The sequence below is a fragment of the Adiantum capillus-veneris genome, chromosome 2 (genome assembly GCF_014529385.1).
Source record: "Adiantum capillus-veneris isolate H3 chromosome 2, ASM1452938v2, whole genome shotgun sequence".
Lineage (NCBI taxonomy): Eukaryota > Viridiplantae > Streptophyta > Polypodiopsida > Polypodiales > Pteridaceae > Adiantum > Adiantum capillus-veneris.
Genome location: NC_140932.1, coordinates 85,208,801 through 85,232,994, shown reverse-complemented (window position 1 = coordinate 85,232,994; position 24,194 = coordinate 85,208,801).

Here is a 24,194-nt window from a genome sequence, read left to right as displayed (position 1 = left end):
GATGCATAAGAAGAATTGGTCTAGCCCCCTTAACAAGATATGGAAAAAACAATGGCCGAAGGAAAGGTGGGAGCAAGTAATGGAGAACATCTGGAAGCCAAAGGTTCCGCAGCACATGAAGGTATTTTTATGGAAGGTAATTTGGGGTGCTTTACCGACGGGGGTGAATATTCAAGAAAGAGGGATTGGGTCAGAGCGATGCTTGGGGTGTAGGTTGGCTAGTGAAGATCTGGCCCCCCTCTTCATGGATTGCCCAACTATCAAAGACCTCGCAGGAAAAATATGCAAGTGGGTCCAAAGAACATGGAAAATTGCATTTTACAAAACTTATTTATTCCTTGGAGGAAAGAATTCAAGTGGTCCTGCCCTCCTCATCATCACTCAAATCGTCAGGTACTTCTTCTTACATAATGTATGGCAGACAAGGAACCGCCGTGTGTTCAAAGGAGGCCTTGAGGTGGCAAGCTTTGCATAAATTATACAAGAAAGAAAAGTACTAATATGGACGCCCGGGCACAATCAACACTCAGAGGATTGGTCTAGGATTACTTGTGCCTTGTTGTTAGCAAAGGGCATGCCTAGGACGGGGGAAAGTCTTGGCCAACGGTAATTAAAGGATCTCAGAAGAACATGATAATGGACCTTATGTATCAAGGATAAGGGTGCGAGTTGGTAGGGATGGCTGCCCTGATAGACGATGTAATTATGGTCCCTAGATGATGTCATGGTTTAACACGAGCATGACAAGACCTTGTAATTATTTGGGTTGATTAATATAATTCACTCAGGATTGTGAGTTTTGCAAAAAAAAAAATTATTAGATTAGATTTTAGATTTATGCTAGATTTAAGATTAGGGATAGATTTAAGGTTAGCTAGGTTAGATTTAGATTTAAGTTAGATTTTAGGGCATGTCAATCAAGGGGGAGTTCCAGCTAAGCTCAAGGCTTTGCCCAAAGAGCAAACACTAGGTACACAACACAATGAACTGTCCCTTCAAAATTTGACACCTATTAAGGGTGAAAGCATGAATAGGTGGAATGATATTTAAGCTGTTAGATAGCATATCACAAAACAATCTTGTGGAAAAAAGAATACAAACTAAATAAAATTAATAAGTGATTGCACTTCTACATTTTATTCTTTAAGAGCTATCCATTGACATATATCATGATAGAAATTTTATGTGAATTCATGTCTAATTGTAGGCCAAAGTTTTTGATAGTAGGTGTCCACTAAATGCATTACCATGTAGACGTGGGTGTGTAGATTTCTCATACCCACAAATATAGGCATTGACCAGTAAAGACGAGATTATAACCCGGTGGTTCTGATCTTCGTGCACCTCTAGACCAAGGTGTGCAGGGATCGGACATGACTAGAGAATGTGAGGTAGTTTACAGTGTGATCTGAGAGAGAGAGAGAGAGAGAGAGAGAGAGAGAGAGAGAGAGAGAGAGAGAGAGAGAAGACGGAGGATGCCAATAGAAGATTAAATTTATGTTCAGGTTATAAGGTTTTTACATTCATTATGAGTAGTGACGACGATGTGGGGCCGTCCAACTGAAACACCTATCTCTCAACAAGGATCTTATGTCCTTGTAATCAATGCAAACATGTTGTGCAACAGACAAGACGCGTTCCTTTGCAGCACGTTCACAAATTTGGCGAGTTTGATCCATCTATTATAGATCAAGTTGTTGCTAATTATAACTCGTCGGACTCTGACGCTGGCCAACAGACAACAATCTTGCAACCCAGTAGAGGTATTCATAGATGCTTCGGTCAAGCAACATATGTGAGGCCACAAGATGTATCCTCTGATAGCTCGATGGATGATCATGCGGACCACATTCCCAACGAGGCTATGTTTGAGCCCAAGATCGATGAAATGATCAAGACGATCATGGATTCAGAAAGGCTTATCTATGATGATATGAAAAGTGAAGCCCATACGCCATTATATGATGGAGCACGTGTGTCTAGATTGAAGGCACTACTGGTTCTTCTCAACATGCAGGCAAAGTTTGATGGAGTGACACTAGCGTCACAACACTTTTCAGGTGATCTATTACAATGTGTTTACTTCAAATAAAAACTCTAGATGTATAATGATCTGACAGATTACTTACACAAGTGTACCGCAATTTTTTTCGTTGTGTCGATTGCTCAAATAGCACATACTTGGAGCTGATAATGTGATGCCAGACTCCAGAGAGGAAGCAAGAAAAATCTTGCAAAACTTAGGCATGGATTACAATTCGATTCACGCTTGTCATAACGACTGGATTCTTTTCAGAGGGGAATACATAAACATGGAGAAGTGTCCGAAATGTGATTCCGAGAGATATCGAGTAGATATCCACGGATAAAATATTCCACAAAAGGTTTTGCGACACTTTCCTCTACTTCCTCGCATCAAGCATTTCTTTGAATATAAGTCCATGGCCGCCCTAGCATCATGGCACGAGGAGAATAGATCTTCAGATGGTGTCTACGAATTCTTGTAGATTGCACAGCATGGAAACATATAGATGACACATGGCCGGATTTTTCCAGGGAAGCTCAAAATTTGCGCTTAGGGCTGGCTATGGATGGCCTAAATCCATTTGGTCAGAGGTCAACATCTTACAGTGTATGGCCCGTTGTCATCGTCAACTACAACATTCCCCCATGGTTGACTACAAGAAGGGGCACCTATTTCTAGGCTTAATTGTGTCGGGGCGGTATAAAGTGAAGAATATGGATGTGTATCTTCGTCCATTATAGTAAGAGCTACAACAATTGTGGATTGGCATAGAAGTGGTGGATATGAGCCAACACACAGGTCGACGGAATGCTTTGATCAGAGGCATTCTAATGTGGACCATGCATGACTATGCCGGACTAACAAAATGCTCAGGTGATTTATACTCAAACTCAAATACTATAAATCTTGGTTTTTCTCAAGCTTATCTATTGGCATGTGTATACATGCAGGGCTTCAAACAAGCGGATACATGCATGTATACACAAGCCCTGCATGTGTATACATGCAGGGCTTCAAACAAGCGGATACAGAGCATGTGTCACATGTGGACTTAGACTTAATACACGTCGGACGCCCTCACTGAAGAAGCAAATCTACAAAGGTCATCAAGCGCATCTTCCAAAGAATCATGAGTTACACGATGGTTTTTTGAGAAGAGAGCCACCAAGGATGTCTGCAGAAGCATGGTTAGAGCTGAAGGAGATGTGTGATGAAGGTTTGTCCCTAGGGATGAAGAGACTCTCTCTATGGTACGAGTTACCATATTGGGCCAGACTCATGATCAATCACTTGCTCGATCCAATGCACATATTCAAGAATGTGGATAAGCTACTGTGGGACCATTTGATCAGCAAGAAAGATACTTTGGGAGCCAGAGTTGACCTTAGAATGTGGATTGTATGGAGCAATATTGGCCATAGACAGCACCCGATGGATCGATAAAACTCCCTAAAGTGCCATGGATTTTGACAGGAGCCTAAGAACGCAAAGTAAAAGAGACCATTTGAATTGTGCGGACCTCCACTGGCGTAATGCACTCGCTCCGAACGTATTTCACTAAAGAAGGCAATCTTAGTAGTTTGAAGTCACACGACTAGCATAAAATGTGTCAGGTATGTTTGAAGTGGAGTATATCATAGTGTGGATTGTGTAACAAATTCATGTAGTGGACTTAATTTCATTGCTAGGTGTGTTTTGTAGTTTATTTTACCGGTGGCCATTGAGGGATGTTTGTCTCTTGACGTCCGTACCACAATCTACAAACTTGCGAAGTTGGTGCAATGGATCTCACAAAAGGAGATCCATGTAGACTCCATATCATTCGCCAAACTAAACGCTGTGAAGGTTGTGTGCATATTTGAGAATCACTTTCCTACTACCATGCTAACCATTCAAGTGCATCTTCTTGTTCACATAGTTGATGAGGTGGAAATAGCTGGCACAGTACGTTCCAGATGGATGTTCTTTTTAGAACCTTTCATGAAAACACTGAAGCGATATGTGCACCAAAAGGCACGTCCGGAGTGTAACATGGCAGTAGGTTGGCTGATATCAGAGTCCCTAGTTTACATTGGAGAGTGGCTAGACAAATTTGATAAAGCCCGAGACACGCTATGGCGAACCATCGACGATGAGCGCATATTTGGGATTGTTATGTGCAACCTCAGTGTTGAGAAGAAGATGAAGGAATATCAAGAGGCTAAAATCATGTTGATTTTTCATGCTTCACAATCCAGTGATGCAAAAGTGGATTTCACAATACAAGGATGCAAAGCACGAGAGACAAAGAGCACAGATTGAGTGGAGACGGGGAAGACAACCACCGACGCATTATATGGAGGGTCTGGACAGCCTACCAACATTCATGACCTTAAGATGGTTGCACTACCAATTAAAACGCGCACAACAGTGCGGTGAAGAAGTGACTGAGGAGGAGTGGAAGTACTCTCAGGGTTGCGCGACCAAGGTAAGTTTGAAATGTACGACTCACGGCTTTCTAGATGTTTGAACGGCCACTCATAGTCTTTGTTGGTTGTAGTATAAGTCACACACAGCAACATGGTGTAAAGGTCGACATTTTAGGGTGGAACGGATTGACAAAAATCATTTTACACAAGATTGTGGAATCATGGCAAAATTTGAACAGTCTAGTTGACAACGGTCCTTTGATGCAGATCCTGTGGTGGCAGAACTCACTTACTTCGGCACGGAACAAAAGATTTTGAGGATCGATTATAGAGGATTTTTTGTGGACTTGTTCGACGTGCAATGGTTCAAGATAAACATGGAGGGTCACAACACTACTGTGCACAGAGGAGAGTCTGGTTTCCTTGAGGTGGATTCAACTAAAAAATGGACCGACTTAAGTGACACTTTCATACTACCCAAGAATTTTGTGAACAAGTAAATCTGTAAATATTTAACATCCAGTTTTAGAAGTTATGTGCCTGGAAGAACTCATGTAAGTTATGTGGCTCTGGCAGGTGGTATTTCATCCTACAAAGTCTGCATCAAACTAGTGGTACATCATAGAGGTAGCCCCTCGTAGTGCACAGATGTATGAGAGTTACCATGTGCCAATCACAGCGGCATCAGTGGAGGAGATCGGAGAGGATGCTCAGTCAGAAGCCACTGAGGTGGTGCCATACAAGCATCAAGATGCTACTCTCTATGGGATGCATGCAGAGGATCTACAGAATGAAACGGAGGATATCTGCCTAAACAAAGAGATCTATATAGACATAGGGAGTTATGTTGAGCTATGCAAGGGTGAGAGAGAGACCTCTTAAAGCCATGAACATTGTAATTGAACAATTTTGCTCCATTGTAATTGAACATTGTAATTGAACAATTTTGCTCCATTCTATAATATATATTGGATTCACGTGGCTTTTTTTTCATTCTTGTCTATATGCTATACTTGAGAAATTTAAATTGTGTTTAATCATCATCGCTTCCACTCCAAAGGGCAGACAGATCTTGCTCTTCTAACAAGAAGCAGGAAGCGCGCCAAGGTTAAATTTGAAGCCAGCTTGAACTCCTCGTCGTAGGAATTCCTTCCCCTTTATGAGTCCTCTCTCTGTCTCTCTACACAGGAATCTCTATACACAAGAACCCCTCCCCCTTTACGAGTCCTCTCTCTCTCTCTCTCTCTCTCTCTCTCTCTCTCTCTCTCTCTCTCTCCACAAGAAGCCCTCCCCCTATTATCTATAGTATACATTATAACTTGTCCATATTTTCTTCTTCTTTCAATATTAACATTAAATTTTTGTGTGTTTAATGCAGGTATGGATGATGATGGGTTCCTTTCTTCTCTGTCACCCCAGCAGAGGAGATGGTACAAGGATCATCATCACTCTAGAGCATTTAGTGCGCTTTGAGACTTCGGTGTTGACGAGATGATCTTAACACTCTTCTAAGCATCGTTGCTCTAGTGGTGGCGGCGGTGGTGGTTGTTGTGGGGATGTCGTTGTTGATGCCTTGACACCTATTCGTTGTTGATATGGTGTTTAAAAGGATTGATGATGATGGGGGTCAACTCAATCCTTTGAAATGTAAAATTGCAAGAGCTAGAGTGATACTTCTTGGCCATGAGGTAAGTGAGAATGGGATAGCTCCAGATCTTGCAAAAGTGGAATGTTTGCTTATGATGGAGAGTCCTAAAAGTACAAAGGAATTGATGAGTTTTGTACAAAAGCTAAGGTACTTGTCAAGGTCTTTTTGTATGCTTGTTGAATATGTGCACCCTTTGCAAGAAGCAACACAAAAAGACCCTTTTCTTTGGACTGAGCATGAGCAAACAGCTTTTGAGGATGTCAAGGAAACGCTATCTACATTACCTTTGATGATGCCTCCTTGTTGGATGAAATGTTTTACTTGAGCTTGAGCGTGGGTGAGCATGCTATTGGAGCAGTATTGATGCAAAAAGGGAAAAAACAATCTTATATGAGGCCGGTTTACTACATAAGCAAAGTGAAGAATGATGCATAAAAATCTTGGCATGAGATCGAGCAATTGGTCTCGGCATTGGTATATGCAACAAAAAGGCTGAAATCTTATCTTATTTGTAAGCCTGTTTTGGTGTTGACATCATGTAGTTTATTGCCTCATGCACTAAGGTATCCTGGGGATAGTCCTAAATTGCAAAAGTGGATACTTAGCTTGCAACAATTTGACATGAGCTTTACTAAGGAGGATAGCGTGAGAGCAAATATGGTGGATATGCTCACTTTTAAAGAGATTCATGCAAGGAGTGAGTTGAAGAAAGATTTGGAAAAGAAGATAGCACCAAGTCCAACTATGCATGCAGAGCTTCAGGATGTAGAGGGTACCTTATACTTTGACGGGGCTTTCAGAAGGAGCATTAATAAGGGCACTATTGGTTATGTATTTGTGGATAAAAATGGCATTGAGTGCTGGTTTGGAAGCCAAGAAGTGGATGTAAAGAGTAATAATGAGGCTGAGTATGCAAGCCTCTGTTTGGGCTTGGAAGAATGTGTCAAAAGACATGTAAGGAGGCTTTTAATCAAAGGTGATTCTATGTTGATTGTGCGGCAAGTTCAAGGTACCGGGAAGGTAAATCAAGAAGGCATGAAGGGTTGGTTTTTCAAAGTGAGGAAGTTGTTAAAGTCTTTTACTTCCCTTCAAATATGGCATGTGCCACGAAATATGAATGTAAGGGCTCATGAGTTGGCGGAACAGGTGTTCACAAAGGATCGATGTGCATGCGGTGATAATTAGAGAGCCAAGGTATCTTGGAAGGGAATCCCTCCATGAGGAAGAACATGTGTTGCAAACGGGTTTTGCAATAAATGGATTGGCTTCTCAACAAAGGCATGCAATCACACGAAGAGCTATGAGGTATGTCTTGATTGGAGAGCAAATGTATCACAAGGGGGCTGATGGTGTCATGAGAAGAGTTCTCTACCATGATGAAATTTTTGATTGCTTAAAAGCATGTCATGAGGAAGGATGTGGAGGCCATTTTGGAGTGGAAATTACAAGAAGGAAAGTATTGAATGCTCACCTTATGTGGCCAAGTATGAATAGGAATGTTGTTCATTGGTGTAGAAGCTGTCACGAGTGCCAAATATATCAAAAGAGAAAGATGATGCCCGAGCCTTTGAGACACATCGTAAGCTATGGACCTTTTGAGAAGTGGGGTGTGGATGTAATTGGTCCTCTTCCAGGCACTAGAAATGGGAAGCACTACATACTTAGTGCAGTGGATTATATGACAAGATGGCCAGAAGCAAAGGCTAGTAGAGGGGCTACAAGCAAAGATGTATGCAACTTTATCTTTGATTGCATATGTTGTAGATTTGGAGTGCTTTTGGAGCTTGTAAGTGATCAAGGGAAAGAGTTTAGGAATGATCTTATCACTGAATTGGTGGAGAAATTGGAGATCAAACATAGGTATGCTACTCCTTATCATCCACAATGCAATGGGTTGGTGGAGGCATTCAATGGAGTTTTACAGAAGATATTGTTCAAGCTTGTGGAAGAACATCCAAAAGATTGGGATATGTATTTGGAGAGGGCATTATGGGCATGTAGAGTGACTCAAAAATCATCCACGGGATTCACTCCATTTCATTTGGTATATGGAGAAGAGTGTGTTATGCTGATTAATGTGATGCTTCCTTCATTGGAGTTCATTTTGAAGCATAGTTTGATTGAGGAAGAGCATGTAAAAGAGAGACTGGCATCTATGCATAGCCTCTTGTTGGATAGAGAAAGTGCCATTAGATACTATGAAGACTTGGGAAGAAAAAGGGCTGATGTATTCAATGAAAAGATAAAGGCAAAAGGGCTATGTGAAGGCATGTTGGTTATGAGGTACAATAGTGCTTTGGACAATACCTTTCAAACAAAGTTCAAGGCAAAGTGGGAAGGTCCTTTTGTGGTGCATAAGGTGTATGATAATGAAAGCTATCAGCTCAAGGACTTGGATGGAAAGATGCATAAGGCAAGAGTCAATGGGGTCCGAATCAGGCCTTATGTGACCAGAATCATGTGATGAAGCAAGAAATGCATATGGAACACTTGAAAGTGTTCCATGCTTGTTGGGGGGGCAATATGTGACGTGTTTTGGCGAAATGGTGCGTACCACCCCAAAGTCTTTGAGATATGTGTTTTAATTATTTTGGGGGCCTTATATGTAAATAAAGCATGCTTGTACAAAGTGTACAAAGGCGGTGTGTGCCAGCTGTCTCTACGCATGCGGGCCAGTTGTGCGGGGTACATAGTTTTGCTGTTTTTGTACATAGAAGTGTCGAGACGTCAAAGTCTGATTTAGTGATTTAAAAATATGAGAAAAAACTGAACTTTTATCAGCTTGGGGTCGTGAGTGTTGAGGGATATTCAGCTGTGAAGAAGAAACTATGTGTTGCTGCAGCCTGCGGTGAAGGGTGGGGGTTTTGGTGTAGAGGCTCCCCTCTTGCCTTGCAAGAGCCTGGTGTGGTGAGTTGAGAGTGTGTCTCTCCTCAATGGGCTGATGAAATTGGGTGCCTAGCTCTGCATATTGACCTCTCTTCATCTTGGTTTGAGGTATGGCAGCCATGTTGTTTGTGGTTCCCTTTGGTGCAGCTAGTCGAAGGTAGACTATGCGCTGCAATTCCTTGCTTGTACATACGTAAAAGGGAAATGTTTTCCCTAATTTTTCCATCACTTTTTCTGAGTTTTTTTGCTGAACTTTGTGGGCTTTCAAAGTGAGCTTGATTTGGATGGGTTTTGGTCAAGCTATGTGTATATATAAGAGTGCCTATGGAGTCTCTACTAGCACATGGAAGGGCGTTTGAAAAGAAGTGAAGCTCCTGGTTTTATGAGGAAAAGTGCAAAGATTTCCATTGTTTTTCTTTACTTTTTTACTTTGGTTTTCTTGGTTCCCTTGCTTCCTTTGGTGCATCCAGGTATAGTGGGAGTTATAGCTGTGTAGAGGGAAGCTAGTCGAAGCTAGTCGGGGCTGAGTGAGAGTGAGGCTATCAAAATTCGTGAGAGAATATCAGCCCATATTATCTTGAGAAAGCTATACTCTTCATCCTCTTTTCTTGGTGTTGGTTTGAGGTGTTGTAGAGGCCAGCCCCCCAATCCTTCACAACGTCTATTTGTACTTTTAAATTCTAACATAATGTGTTCTTTGTATGTTTTAAACAATGGTTGATGATAGGACGTGACCCCACCCCGTACGAGCGCGAGTATGCGAGAAAAAAGGGCTTAAACCCCCTGATGGACATTCTCAGTTCTCGCGGCGGCATGGTTAGTATTTCACTTTACTCTTTTACATTTGTTATATTTTAATGTTAAGCTAAGAAAATAGATTGTTTTTTGATTATATGTTTATACTTACAGAATGTGTTATTGTTTTTTTCTGCAGAATCCAACAAATACGTCACTTGGACACAATGAGACGTCTGATTCGACAATGTTAGTCTAGCCGTAGCCAGATAGCACTAGTTTTCTTTTTTCATAGCATGTATAATGAGATGACGTGTGTATGTCTTTTTGTAACTATTGAAAAATGATGTATTTGCTCAAATCAATGACAATAGTGTTGTAACTATTACATTTGCAAAGCTTAACAATCAATTGATTTTGCCTATGATGTGTATAATTTTGTCATTGATTTACTTTCGTCAATTTCCTTTTGTCCAATTGCTTTTGTCAATTTAGTATCTTTATTCTGCAAACAATAATATGCATGATGGAGTTAATGGTTATATTGTCTTGTAGGTGACTCCTTTGGGTCTATACCTTGCACTTTCTTTCAAAGGTGAATCTGTGCTTATCTTGGATTCATTTAGGTATACTTTATTCTGGAAACATTCAATATGGTTGATGGGTCGCAGGGCATTCAATGCTCTACCACCCAAAAGATTTTACTCTCAGACGTCGCTATAAGAACCTCTATATAAGGTTCTACAACGTTTCTATGAGCATTGCTACAGAAGGACTGCAATCATCGCTACATGCGTCGCTAAATAGCGACGCATGTAGCGACGCATATAGCAACGTTCCCACAGCGACGCTTTTAGCGACAGTGGTAGCGACGGCGGGGAGTAAAAAAACCCAATGTATTTTTGTCGCTAAAAGCATCACAATTGCACATAACCTCTTGTAGTGATACTCACACTCTATTGTTACACATAATTGAGAGCTCCCTTACATAATGTGCATTCGTAATATTTTAAAACCCCTTCTTTAACATGTTTGATTGAATTAAATGACCCCTTATTTTAGGAGTTTGGTTCAAAAATGGAACATAAAAATCTTTTTGGTAGTGTATTGTTGTTATTTTTTGCATTGAAGACTCCCTCTTGTTGAATTCACCTAATTACTTAATGCATCCCCCGACAGGCAAACACAATATGGGTGTGTCCATGTGCAGGCTCAATCGCTAGTGCAATCTATTTGGATTCAACCCACCACTAAAAGATGCTAATTTGAAGAGTTGGTAGCTAGCTCAAGGCCGAATCCAAAATGTTTCCATGAACTTATTCATGAACCCCTACCAGTGTCAATGTTGTATTCTTCTTGGAATAGTTTTCCACCTAGACATCAATATGTCTATGTTGGACGGATACGCCGCGACAGACGTCAGCACAACGAGAACTCACCTACCATGTAATGTCAGCTAAGGACGAAGCTCGACCCGCAGGCGTGTGGAAGCAAGCATAAGGTGTCAACCTACACTCGACCGACTTCTAACTAATTCCTACAGAGGTCTCTACCAATTGTCTAAGTCACAGCCTTTAAGAGTGCTGATGCATGGTTTTTAGGACCCCTTCTGAAGATGCAATAAAGGCACAGTCAGTTGTTGGGGAGATGAGGATACTCTAGTCCAAGGGATCTCGAAAGAGAAGAAAAATCTACTTCACAAGCACCAAAGAGTAAAAAGTGCCATGGACAGAAGATACGTGGGAACGAGCTCTTATGCATGCCGACAACCTATATCTTACAGAATAGCCCATTCTAGGTGTGAATTTCTAGTGAAATTTACACGAGGATGTTCGTGTGGACTCCCAGCACAACATACTCCGTTTTCACTTTTTTACCGACAGTAAATATTTTTTTACCACAGTAAATATTTTTCACCTACATGGTAAATACAAATCACTTTTTACCTACAGTAACTTTTTTTACCCATGGTAAATATTTTTTACTGCACCATAAGTATTTGGTAGGTAACAGTTCACTGTTACTGGAAGCAGTGATTGGGCATCAACAATGCAGTTACAGGAGGAGAAAAGGGAAAAATCTTATGGTAAAGGTGAGTCAACAGGGATAAAGACTTTTGAGTTGAAAAGAGACATGCTGATTTTTTCAAAGAACACATGTCAAAAGAAGCCATGGTTGAGGATTTTTTGAGAATTTGATATTCAGGAGGACCCAGCTGCCACCTCCCCCCCGCAGGTCCCCCCCTGACATGTGCAGAACCTCCAGTTTCAACAGCCACCTTACCTGCTCTTAAATGCTGGTCAAGGCCTTATCCCCATGTGTCACAATCAGAAAAATCAGCATTTACCCTCCCCTCTCACATCACTCTAGAGAATATCTTGATGGTGACATATCATGTGACCTCAATCTGTTGACCACCCTAAGCAAAAAGTAACCCCAATCAGCGGATTTAAGCATGTTTATCCCTAATCCTAAACCCTCTCAGAAACCTATATAAGGAGGCCTTCTCTCACTCAAAACCAACTGTACTTCACCCACTTCACCAAGCAACGAAGCTATGACGACATTGCTCACAACGAGGATCTATGGATGGAGCTCTACTCTCTCTCCCTCTAGTATGCTACATTACTAGCCCTAAAACCTAAATAAGGAGTCTTCTCTCATGCTCCATGGCCACCATCCTCGCCATCATTCTCTAAGGTATTGATGTGTTGCTAGTAGGATCATACCTTCTTGCTGGGTTGATTGTTTTTGACAAGGGATTATGCCATCCTTGGCTTGCTTCTCTATATCCTTGTTATGTATGATCAGATGCCGTTGTATTGTTAAGCTGATGTCTTGTGTATATATATGCTACATAAGGTCCCTAAGCTTCGTTTCTATGTGTTTTGCCATATGTTTTGATGCCATCATAATGCCAGAATTCTCACTTGCCTATGTGCACTATGTGTGAGGTCCCTAAACCTCTTAATTTAGGGTGGTGCCCCCTTTGTTTTGTTCTTTGCTTGTTTGCATGAGGCGTGGTTTGTGGAGTGTGCACGAGTACAGAGGCCACCGGCCTTCTCTCACTCAAAACCAACACTTCACCCACTTCACCAAGCAACGAAGCTATGACGACATTGCTCACAACGAGGAGCTATGAATGGAGCTCTACTCTCTCTCCCTCTAGTATGCTACATTACTAGCCCTAAAACCTAAATAAGGAGTCTTCTCTCATGCTCCATGGCCACCATCCTCGCCATCATTCTCTAAGGTATTGATGTGTTTCTAGTAGGATCATACCTACTTGCTGGGTTGATTGTTTTTGACAAGGGATTATGCCATCCTTGGCTTGCTTCTCTATATCCTTGTTATGTATGATCAGATGCCGTTGTATTGTTAAGCTGATGTCTTGTGTATATATATGCTACATAAGGTCCCTAAGCATCGTTTCTATGTGTTTTGCCATATGTTTTGATGCCATCATAATGCCAGAAGTCTCACTTGCCTATGTGCACTATGTGTGAGGTCCCTAAACCTCTTAATTTAGGGTGGTGCCCCCTTTGTTTTGTTCTTTGCTTGTTTGCATGAGGCGTGGTTTGTGGAGTGTGCACGAGTACAGAGGCCACCCAATTGCACTGCTCTTTTTCCCGCTATCATTTTGGTGCCCCCACCGAGGAGGGCTACACAGACCTTCAGTCCACAAGCAATGAAGATGTGCAATCTACAACATGGACGAATGGCGTGAGGAGTTTGCAAATTGGAGAACAGAAGAGGAGGAGGCTTTAGAGGCCTTAGAAGCTTTCATCGAGGTCTTGTTACCAGGTTGCAGTGTCATTGAAATTCAAGAAGTAAGTTCTTCTACATGCCTTGTTCGTGATCGTCGCCAACGAAGGAGAGTAAGAAGAAGAGCTTGATATACCTCTCCTCTCAACCTATGAGTGCTCCAGAAACCTCCAACGCACACGAGCTTCAAATATTCTACATCAACATACACGAAGGTACTGTGACACACATTAAGGGAAGAGAAAGCATTACCAGACCTCTCTTTCCTGAGGAGCCGACTAAGAGGAGGAAGATCACCTCTACACCTAAGTGGCCCAAGGCCGCATCGCGTGCTCAAGCGTAAGGTAACATTTGGCTTAATCTCATTAATAAGGGATTACATGACCACTACAGGCAGGAAAAAGGCTAGTGAGCAACCAACTTCAACCTCCAACTTGCAACCACGACTCTCACCCCTAAATCCTCCTGAAGCAAAGAGGCAAAGGCTTGCCTACAAGATTGCCGGCCGTCTGCGAGTGCTCTGAGTGCACTTTGTGAATCCAGACACCACCAATCCCAAGCCAACCTCCTGTCCGCGTGAAGATCACTTTGGATATTGTCCAAAGTGCTTTGGAGACCAGGTGAAAAGCCTCCCTGCCCTACCTTTGCTGCTAATTTTCAAGAAGTTATCTCAATCTACGGAAACTATCTTAGTTGATGATGTGCTGCACATTAATGGTGTCACTTTCATTCGTCATGCTGATTATGGTAATAACATCCAATTGTAGCTTGCTAAAAGGCTCAGCATTGTACAAAGTGTTGCCATCACACCTTACGTCTTCACAGATGCATCAGGAAGAGTCGAAGTGATCTGAGGTGCTGACCTTGTGTGGCTGACCAGGCTCATTGGTCCCAAGGTGGTGCAACTAAGCTAGGCTCTTGTGTGTAAGTATGGATGCCAATAATGAGAATGATGATCCCCGCATGTTTCCTTTCCATTTTGTGCATCATATCCGTGTGAATATTTGTATTGATAGAAAAATCTTTTATCAGCAAAGAATAGCCTTGTTGTTTGGAGCCGAGAGACTTGGGGAAATCTTGCGCTCTCCTCATCCTGTCATTCTACCCTTACTAGACTATTACCATTCCTTTGATGTGTCGATCTTCATCCTATTTTGAGCTAAGTTGTGCTAATGCTCCAAATTGTAATTATCATACTCTATTTTAAAATAAATTGGAGCTGTTTTTGTAATTGTTTACTCTCTCTTCCCTAATTTTTATGGTAAGCCTGGGGAGGTTGCTCTAGACTTTTTGGATAATTTGGAAATGGCCTTTCTGGTATCGGGAAGGGATGACGAAGCTACTAAGTTAAGGGCCTTTCGTTTGGTCTTGAGGGAAGGTGCAAAATTATGGTATCAAACTTTGGCACCTGAAGAAAGAAGAGACTGGGAGTCCTTAAAGATGGCCTTCATCGAAGAATTTCGCCGCCATGAGCCTCCAGAGGAGATATGGAGACAGCTCTTAGAGCTACGCCAAACATCACCCAATGACTATAGAAGCTATGAAGGAAAGTTTTCCAAACTGTGGGAGAAATGGTGTGCATCACTAGGTGAAGGAGAAAGGGCGCCAGAATGCCTAAAGAAGGATTGTTTCCTGGCAGGGATTTACCCCATCCTTCGAGAAAAGGTAAAAGGTAAATTCCCAGATACCTTTAATAAAGCTATGACTTATGCAAGGGAGAAGGATAGGAAGTTAAAATTCCAAGCTCAACTACAAGGGGGAATGGAGCCTCCACCGCTAGCTCAATCTACGGCAAGGGTAGTAGCAGGGACAGGAGCAACAGACCAAGAGTCCTCTCAACAAGAATTACTTCAACAGATCACCAATCAACTAGAGAGCCTGTCCATCAATCTGGTTCAAGGTGTAAGGGCTCCCGAGCCAGGAAATGAACGAAATAGACAAGAAGGACAAAGGCAAGCACGTGAGTACATTTGCTACAACTGTGGAGAGGTAGGTCACGGCATGTATTATTGCCCCCATCCACGACGCTATCAAGGAAATGGTAATCAAAGACGGCCTCCTCGCCAGCAAGTCACTCCTCCTCGAGCTAGGCCACTAAATGGACAAAATGCACACGTGGCTCCACCAATCCAAATATTGAGACCCCCTCCTCCACCACCACAAGCACCAGCAGAGATCCCTCCACTACCATCGGGAGGGGAGGACAGGGCTGTCTCTGTCATAAGTCTTGACAATGGTAAGGATAAAGGGAAAGAAAAAATGGAGGAAGCTGTTGCCATGCCAATAAAGAGAGTTAGGAGACAAAGAACTGATGAAATGGAAGCTTCAGAGCCGGATAAAGGGAATGAGGGTTCCTCCCAAGTGATAGGAGACAAGAAAAGGAAGAGTAGGTCAAGGAGGCACATAGAAGTAGAAGACTTTCCACTTGGGTTAGGATCCATACCTTACGACCTAGTAGCAGATGTGAGTAAGCAAGGACCAAAGATTTCATGGCAGCAACTCCTCCACCTTTCCCCAAAGATGCGTAGAACCTGGTCTAAGATGTTCAGCACCAGGAGGGCTAAGGCAAAGTCAGTTGGGTCTATTAGTGCAAGAGGCATGAAGGATATCGTGCCAGTCATTGATGCAGAGATTAAGAGTCAGCGAGTCTCCAATGTGTACGTAGATGGTGGAGCCGAGATTTGTGTTATGATAGAGAAATTAATGCACAGGTTGGGTTTGGAAGTAAACGAGCAAACTTCCTTACAAGCTAAGATGGCAAATAATGTAAGGGTGGCTTGTGTGGGAAAGGTTAATGGAGTGAAGGTTTCAGCTTTTGGTGTGGCAATCTCAATTGATGCTTATGTGATCCCAACTAAGGGGGAGGGCTATCCGCTAATCCTTGGAAGACCTTGGCTTATGGCTATGAAAGCTAGGCAAGATTGGGAGACAGGTTCCCTTGAGTTGTGACCAAATCATAAGGTAGGTGGCAAGCAACAAAAAATTGTGTATGACATGAAGCAGGGTAGACAACAAGACCTAGAGATGGAGACTTCTATGGATGAATGGAGCACAAGCAGTTGCTCTTCATCTGAGGACTAGTCATCTGAGGAGGATGCTAGCTCTTTGGAAGTCATGGGTATAATACTGCGAAACCCAGAAGGAGAAGGTGGTCAAGACTCTCTAAACAAGGAAGAAGCCACAGGCTTAGAGGAGATGCTAGCTAAGGACCTACTAGAAGAAGAGAGAGAACCCTATTTGCAGGTACTAAAGAAGCATGCTGGCCTCTTTATAACTGATTACGAGCACATTAAAGGAGTGACGGTAACCCAACACCATATCCAATTAAAGGAAGGTGCCAAACTAGTGGTGCAAAGGCTAAGGAGATTAGGGCTAGTGCAACAAGATGCACTCTTAAAAGAAGTAAAAAGATTACTCAAGGCAGGATTTATCTACCCAGTGGAAGATTCTGAGTGGGTGTCTCCAGTTGTGGTAGCACCAAAGAAAAATGGGAAGTGGAGGGTATGTGTGGATTACAAGCCTCTAAATGCAGCCACAAAAAGGGACCATTTTCCTTTGCCTTTTCAAGATGAAATACTAAATGAAGTGGCTGGTCATGAAAGGTACACAGTGTGTGATGGGTACTCAGGCTACTTCCAAATCAGAATTGCAGCTGAAGACCAAAGAAAGACTACCTTCATAACACCTTGGGGGTGTTTTGCTTATAGAGTTATGCCTTTAGGTTTAACTAATGCCCCAGCTACTTTCCAGAGGTTTATGAACTTGGTGTTTCAACCTTACTTTGGTAAGTCCATACGAGTCTTCATTGATGATTTTTGCATTTACAGCTCTAGGGAAGTACATCTGTCCAAGGTTGATGAAGGTTTCACCCGTCTGGCCCAATTGGGTGGGCAATTGAATAAAGACAGGTGCCACATAGGTGAGAGCAAGGTCACTCTACTAGGCCATGTTGTGTCTCAAGATGGTATTGAGGCTGACCCTGAAAAGGTAAAGACATTGTTAGCTTTACCTACTCCTTCAAACGTGAAACAACTAGTCTCCTTCATTCAAAAGGTTCGCTACATGGGATGATTCATACATCTCCTTTCTAAGGCAATCTATCCTTTGCAGCAGCTCAATAAACACACTACATTGACATGGAGTGAGGAGGGTGAAAGGTGCTTTCAAGAAGTTAAAACCATTTTGAGCTCATTGCCAGTCGTCCTACAACCCACATGGGGTGAATTATTCTATGTAAATCCTAGTGTAGGTCCAGAAGCTCTAAGAGCTGTCTTGATGCAAAAAGACCCAAAGACATCTCTCATGAGACCAGTCTACTTCTCTAGTAGAGTGATGACAGCTGCTGAAAAGGGTTTCAGCGCAACTGAGCAATTGGTGCTAGCTCTTAAGTTTGCAGTGGAGAAGTTTCGGGCTTACTTACTTCCGCGACAATTTGTGGTGATCACAACTGAGGAGGTTTTTCCATATGCACTACAACACATGGAATTGTCTCAAATAATAGCAAAGTGGGTGGTGCAGCTTCAAGAGTTTGACTACACACTACAACTAGAGGATTCCACCCGTGCTTGTTTGGCAGATGTCCTCACACAAAGGTGTTATGAGAAGGCCAAGAAAGAGGCACCTAGTAAGGTACCGCCTATTCCGAAGCCTGAAGTTCTACTGGGAGCACACAGTCTGTATTTTGATGGGGCTTACAAGAGGACCAAAGACAAGGCATCAGCAGGCATAGTAATATTAGGTCCAGAGAAGGAGAAGATCTTTGCAAAAGGGTTTCATCTAAAAGAGGTTCATTCTAACAATGAGGCTGAGTACCATGCCCTTGTTTTAGGGTTGCAATGTTGTCTTTCTCAGGGCATCACAAAGCTAAATGTTTTTGGTGACTCCATGTTGATTGTTAAGCAAATGGTTGGTGTATGGGCCTGTAAAAATGACAAATTGTCTGTTAAGATGAGGGAAGCAAAGGCCTTGTTGAAGGGTTTTAAAGAAGTTCGAGTGCACTTTGTACCTAGAGATCAAAATCGAGAAGCAGATGCCTTAGCAGGTGAAGAACTACAAACTCTCATAGTAGGTACTATCCTTGTGAAAAGTCCTTTATACAAGGGAAAGGAGGAGCTGCATGATTTACTTTACTTTCTTGAGCATTGTGAAGCACCCTCTGGTATGAGTAAAAGTGAACGTAGGTGGTTGGCAAAAAAGGCTACCAGCTATAGCTTAGTGAATGAGGACTTGTATTGTAGAGGGAAAGATGCTGTCTTAAGGAGAGTTCCTGCATCCCAAGAGATAAAGGATATTTTTTTTAGTTGTCATGAAGGTGTGTGTGGTGGCCACTTTGCACAAGAGATTACTAGCAGAAAGATTTTACAAGCAGGGTTCACGTGGCCAAGCCTCCATCGAGATGTACAACATTGGTGCCGCACATGTGAGGTTTGCCAAAAAGCTGGAACAAGGCGTCTTACCCATGAAAATCAGCATCCAATCAAAACCTATGGGCCATTTGAAAAATGGGAGATAGATGCAATAGGGCCACTACCTTGCACTCAATCAGGGAAGGAATACATCATTATGGGGGTGGAGTACATGACCAGATGGGCAGAAGCTCGTCCCACAAAGCGCATCACAGCCAAGGACGTGAGTGATTTCATTTTTGAATGCCTTTGTTGCCGTTTTGGCACACCTTTGGAGATTATCTCAGATAGGGGACTGGGATTTCGAGCTGATTTAGTCGGGCAATTGATGAGCAAGTTAAAAATCAAGCGCAGGCACTCTACACCATACTACCCTCAGTACAATGGTCTTGTGGAAAAGGTAAATGGTCTTATATGTAAAATCATCACTAAGCAAGTGCATTTACATCCTAAAGCATGGGACAAACACCTAGATGCAGCACTTTGGGCCTACAGAACATCCTTTAAAACATCCTTGGGGTATACACCTTTTCACTTGGTTTACGGGCAAGAGGCACTATTGCCTATAGAAGTGGAGCTAGCGAGCCTCCGAGTTCTAAAAGCACATCAAGAGGATAGTCAAGAGAAGCAGGTGGAAGGAAGAATCATCGATCTGGAGAGGTTAGGGCTAGATCGAGAGTCAGGAGTGAAGTACTATGCAACCCAGTCAGAGAAGAAACAAAAGAAGTTCAATCGCAACCTTGTCAAGAAAGGTATCAAGGAAGGTTCTTTAGTGCTCAGATACGACAATCGCTTTGATCGCAGGAAGGATGGTAAGTTCTTGCTTAAGTGGGAAGGCCCTTTTGTAGTGATACAGAGGTTCTCAAATGGTAGTTACCAACTAGGTGACCTAGATGGTAAGGTATATCAGACCCCGGTAAATGGTTGGCGATTGAAGGCCTACCAATGTCGTCTTTCACAGCCATATGCTGGTGAAATCAATGCTAAGGATGGTTCAGAGGAGAGCTCATCATATTCGAGCTCCAACTAAGGTAAAAATCATGTACATAGTCGTTTCAAAAAAAAAAAAAAAAAAAAGAGAAGACAAAAAAAAGAGAAGAAAAAAAAAAAAGAGAATGCTACCAGTGAAAGCGGATATTGACAATGGATGGGGTATGGCTTTCAAGGGTCTAGGAGACCAGTTGTTAGTCATGGATGGATACAATTATTCATCAGAAAGGACTAAACAGGGTGCATCAGCCAAGAAAGCAGTAACATGGCAAATTCAATTGGTACCAGGTGGGTAAGTATTCAAGAGAACCCTATTGTAGCACAACCTACAGCTAGAGGCATCAAATACCTCTAGCTTAAGGGGGAGGGCTATATGATGCATGGTTTTTAGGACCCCTTCTGAAGAGGCAATAAAGGCACAGTCAGTTGTTGGGGAGATGAGGATACTCTAGTCCAAGGGATCTCGAAAGAGAAGAAAAATCTACTTCACAAGCACCAAAGAGTAAAAAGTGCCATGGACAGAAGATACGTGGGAACGAGCTCTTATGCATGCCGACAACCTATATCTTACAGAATAGCCCATTCTAGGTGTGAATTTCTAGTGAAATTTACACGAGGATGTTCGTGTGGACTCCCAGCACAACATACTCCGTTTTCACTTTTTTACCGACAGTAAATATTTTTTTACCACAGTAAATATTTTTCACCTACATGGTAAATACAAATCACTTTTTACCTACAGTAACTTTTTTTACCCATGGTAAATATTTTTTACTGCACCATAAGTATTTGGTAGGTAACAGTTCACTGTTACTGGAAGCAGTGATTGGGCATCAACAATGCAGTTACAGGAGGAGAAAAGGGAAAAATCTTATGGTAAAGGTGAGTCAACAGGGATAAAGACTTTTGAGTTGAAAAGAGACATGCTGATTTTTTCAAAGAACACATGTCAAAAGAAGCCATGGTTGAGGATTTTTTGAGAATTTGATATTCAGGAGGACCCAGCTGCCACCTCCCCCCCGCAGGTCCCCCCCTGACATGTGCAGAACCTCTAGTTTCAACAGCCACCTTACCTGCTCTTAAATGCTGGTCAAGGCCTTATCCCCATGTGTCACAATCAGAAAAATCAGCATTTACCCTCCCCTCTCACATCACTCTAGAGAATATCTTGATGGTGACATATCAGGTGACCTCAATCTGTTGACCACCACCCTAAGCAAAAAGTAACCCCAATCAACGGATTTAAGCATGTTTATCCCTAATCCTAAACCTTCTCAGAAACCTATATAAGGAGGCCTTCTCTCACTCAAAACCAACACTTCACCCACTTCACCAAGCAACGAAGCTATGACGACATTGCTCACAACGAGGAGCTATGGATGGAGCTCTACTCTCTCTCCCTCTCTCTCTCTCTCTCCCTCTAGTATGCTACATTACTAGCCCTAAAACCTAAATAAGGAGTCTTCTCTCATGCTCCATGGCCACCATCCTCGCCATCATTCTCTAAGGTATTGATGTGTTGCTAGTAGGATCATACCTTCTTGCTGGGTTGATTGTTTTTGACAAGGGATTATGCCATCCTTGGCTTGCTTCTCTATATCCTTGTTTTGTATGATCAGATGCCGTTGTATTGTTAAGCTGATGTCTTGTGTATATATATGCTACATAAGGTCCCTAAGCTTCGTTTCTATGTGTTTTTCCATATGTTTTGATGCCATCATAATGCCAGAAGTCTCACTTGCCTATGTGCACTATGTGTGAGGTCCCTAAACCTCTTAATTTAGGGTGGTGCCCCCTTTGTTTTGTTCTTTGCTTGTTTGCATGAGGCGTGGTTTGTGGAGTGTGCAGGAGTACAGAGGCCACCCGATTGCACTGTTCTTTTTTCCGCTATCAAGTGCAAAAGAGGAAACTTCCTACAACGCTTTCTAGAGCCGAACACCCATCAAACAATCTCGAAACACCATAGAACTTGAAGGAGACCCTACTAATACCAATAGGCCGCTCTCCCTAAGGTCTATGAACCAAAATCACGACCCAAAACACCCGGTGCAGAAACACGTAGGATGTCTGGCCGAAATCTGCAGGTCTTCATTTCCAAAATCTAAAGTGCCTAATGTGTAGTTCTACTCAATGTGAACGCGTGGATATGCTGCAATGCAAAATCGGACAACATATGCTCACCCAAACAACCGATGAAGCTCGTAGAAGGAGCTCACAAAGCCGGACCGTACGCGCGCAATGTTGGTATCGGCGCGTAGCTCTAGTCGGGGGCAACACGCTGCACTTCTCCGCACTCGATTCTGACCACCGTAGCACTTGTAGTGTCAAGACGAATCTCACACTCTCTCTCTCTCGTACACAGTACGCTCACTCACAGACTTCAAACTTGTTTTTAAAATGACAAAAGGGTTTTTTCATTAAGGTCAAAAAGTGGTATATATACCTTACAACTTCTCAAACCCTAAAGTTCCGCCGAGTAGCTAGATGTCGTGGGGTGTGTCCAGTTTCTAACATCCCCCCCCTCCTTGTTCATGTCGTCCCCGACATGGCCTTGATCAGCTGCTTCATCTTATCGTTTCCCGTATCTTTAGCAGTGATTCGTACCTTGCATGTAGGTTCAGCATTGTCGGGCCAAAGATATCTGTATTCATGGTGAAGAACCCCGTATAGAATGCTTCTTCAAAAGCCTGGAGGTGATAGGATGGTAGAAACATGATTCTTTGGTACAACGCATGTATCACCTCCTTGGAAGGCTGACCTGACAGATCGTAAGCACATCTGTATGTATCTTGGAAGAAGAATATGCTGTCGGTCACCTGGCCCGGCTTGAAGGTCTCGAACACTTCTAGGATGGTTCTGCAGATTTTTCTCATCATAATGCATGTAAGGTCAGGTGAGCCAGTGAACAATTTTATGGCGCCCGTTAGGGTTTTCACCATGTATTGGACACTTATTCTCTCACCTGCCTTCACGCCTGGCAACTTTGGGTAATTCAGCCAAGTGGGTTGGCTTCTTTGCAAAATTTCTTATGCCTTCCACGTCCTAACCCTAGGTAGAGGACAGAAGCTGAGGTTGTCTTTGATATGTTTAGGTTCCTCTACCAAGTGGATTAGGTATTGTGGGTACTTGGTAAGCCAAGCCTTCCTCCACTTTGGCTGAGAATCCACTATGAGCTTAACTCCTTCTGGCCTCGAGGTGTCTGCATTGTAGAGAGGTACCTTTGGCTCTTCTCTGTTTCGCCTATTTATTGTTGTTGCTTCATACTTCAGCAATGGATATGGGAGAGAGGGTTGAAGCCACTCGCGCTTGAGATTGCTGGCGTTGATATTCTGAATTGTCATAGATTTGAAGACCCTCTACTCCCATTCCAAGGCTTCCTTTGTGATTTCTCTTAGCTTTGCCTCTATTGCCTTACGCAATTTTTCCTCCTCTTCTTGTGTTAGATCCTGCGGCTCTTGAGAGGATCCTGCTATGCTTTCCTCTTGCATGGGTGTGTCCACAGGATCTGCCACATTTTCGAGGTCAATGTCCTCATTGGCGACTGGCCCTGAGCTTTCTGCCTCTGCTTGTTGCTGGCCTTTCAACTCCTCAATTTGCCTGAGGAGTGTCTGCTTTTCCTCTTCAGCTTCTTCTCCCATATTCATGAGGAGGTCATTAAGTTCAGCGTTTACTCTTTCTGCCTCCTCGAGCTTTATCTTTATGCTCTCCACTTCTTCTTGTAGGGCTTTTTGGCTGTCCTCCATTCTTGTTTGCATTGCAATAGAACCTTTAGCCATCGTTAACCTTTGCTTTTTCTCGAGAGTCAGCTCCTTCCGAAGTTCCTGCATTTGCTCTTCATCTCGTAGCCTCTGGATGGTTTGATCTTTGACTTTTAATTGGTCCTTGAGCTCAAGGACTTCATCCAGGCTTGCTTCTTGTTCTATCTCTGCCTTTTCCTTGGCATTTCTCATGGCCTCTACTTCTTTTGTTTCTTCTGTCAGCTTTAGTGTCGAATTATCCCATTCTTTTTCAGCATCTCGCAATGACTTGTTGAGCTGCAGACACTCTTCTTCAGGTGCTAGTATTCTTTTTGTTGCTGCCTCATTTGCTTCTTCCATTGCTTGGCAGTTTTGTAGAGCCGTTGCCAAGCTGGCCTGCAGGTCATCTTCTCTCTCTTTTTGCATGCAGAGAATCCACTTCCTTTTTTATCTATTCTTTGGTGGCTTTGAGAGTCGTCATTTCTTCCTCTGAAGCCATGGATTGTGCTCGCAATCTGGCTAGCTTTGTCATCACCACATCCCAGTCATTGGAGGGCGGGTGCAGGTCTACAGTGTCTGTAGCAATTTCTTTCA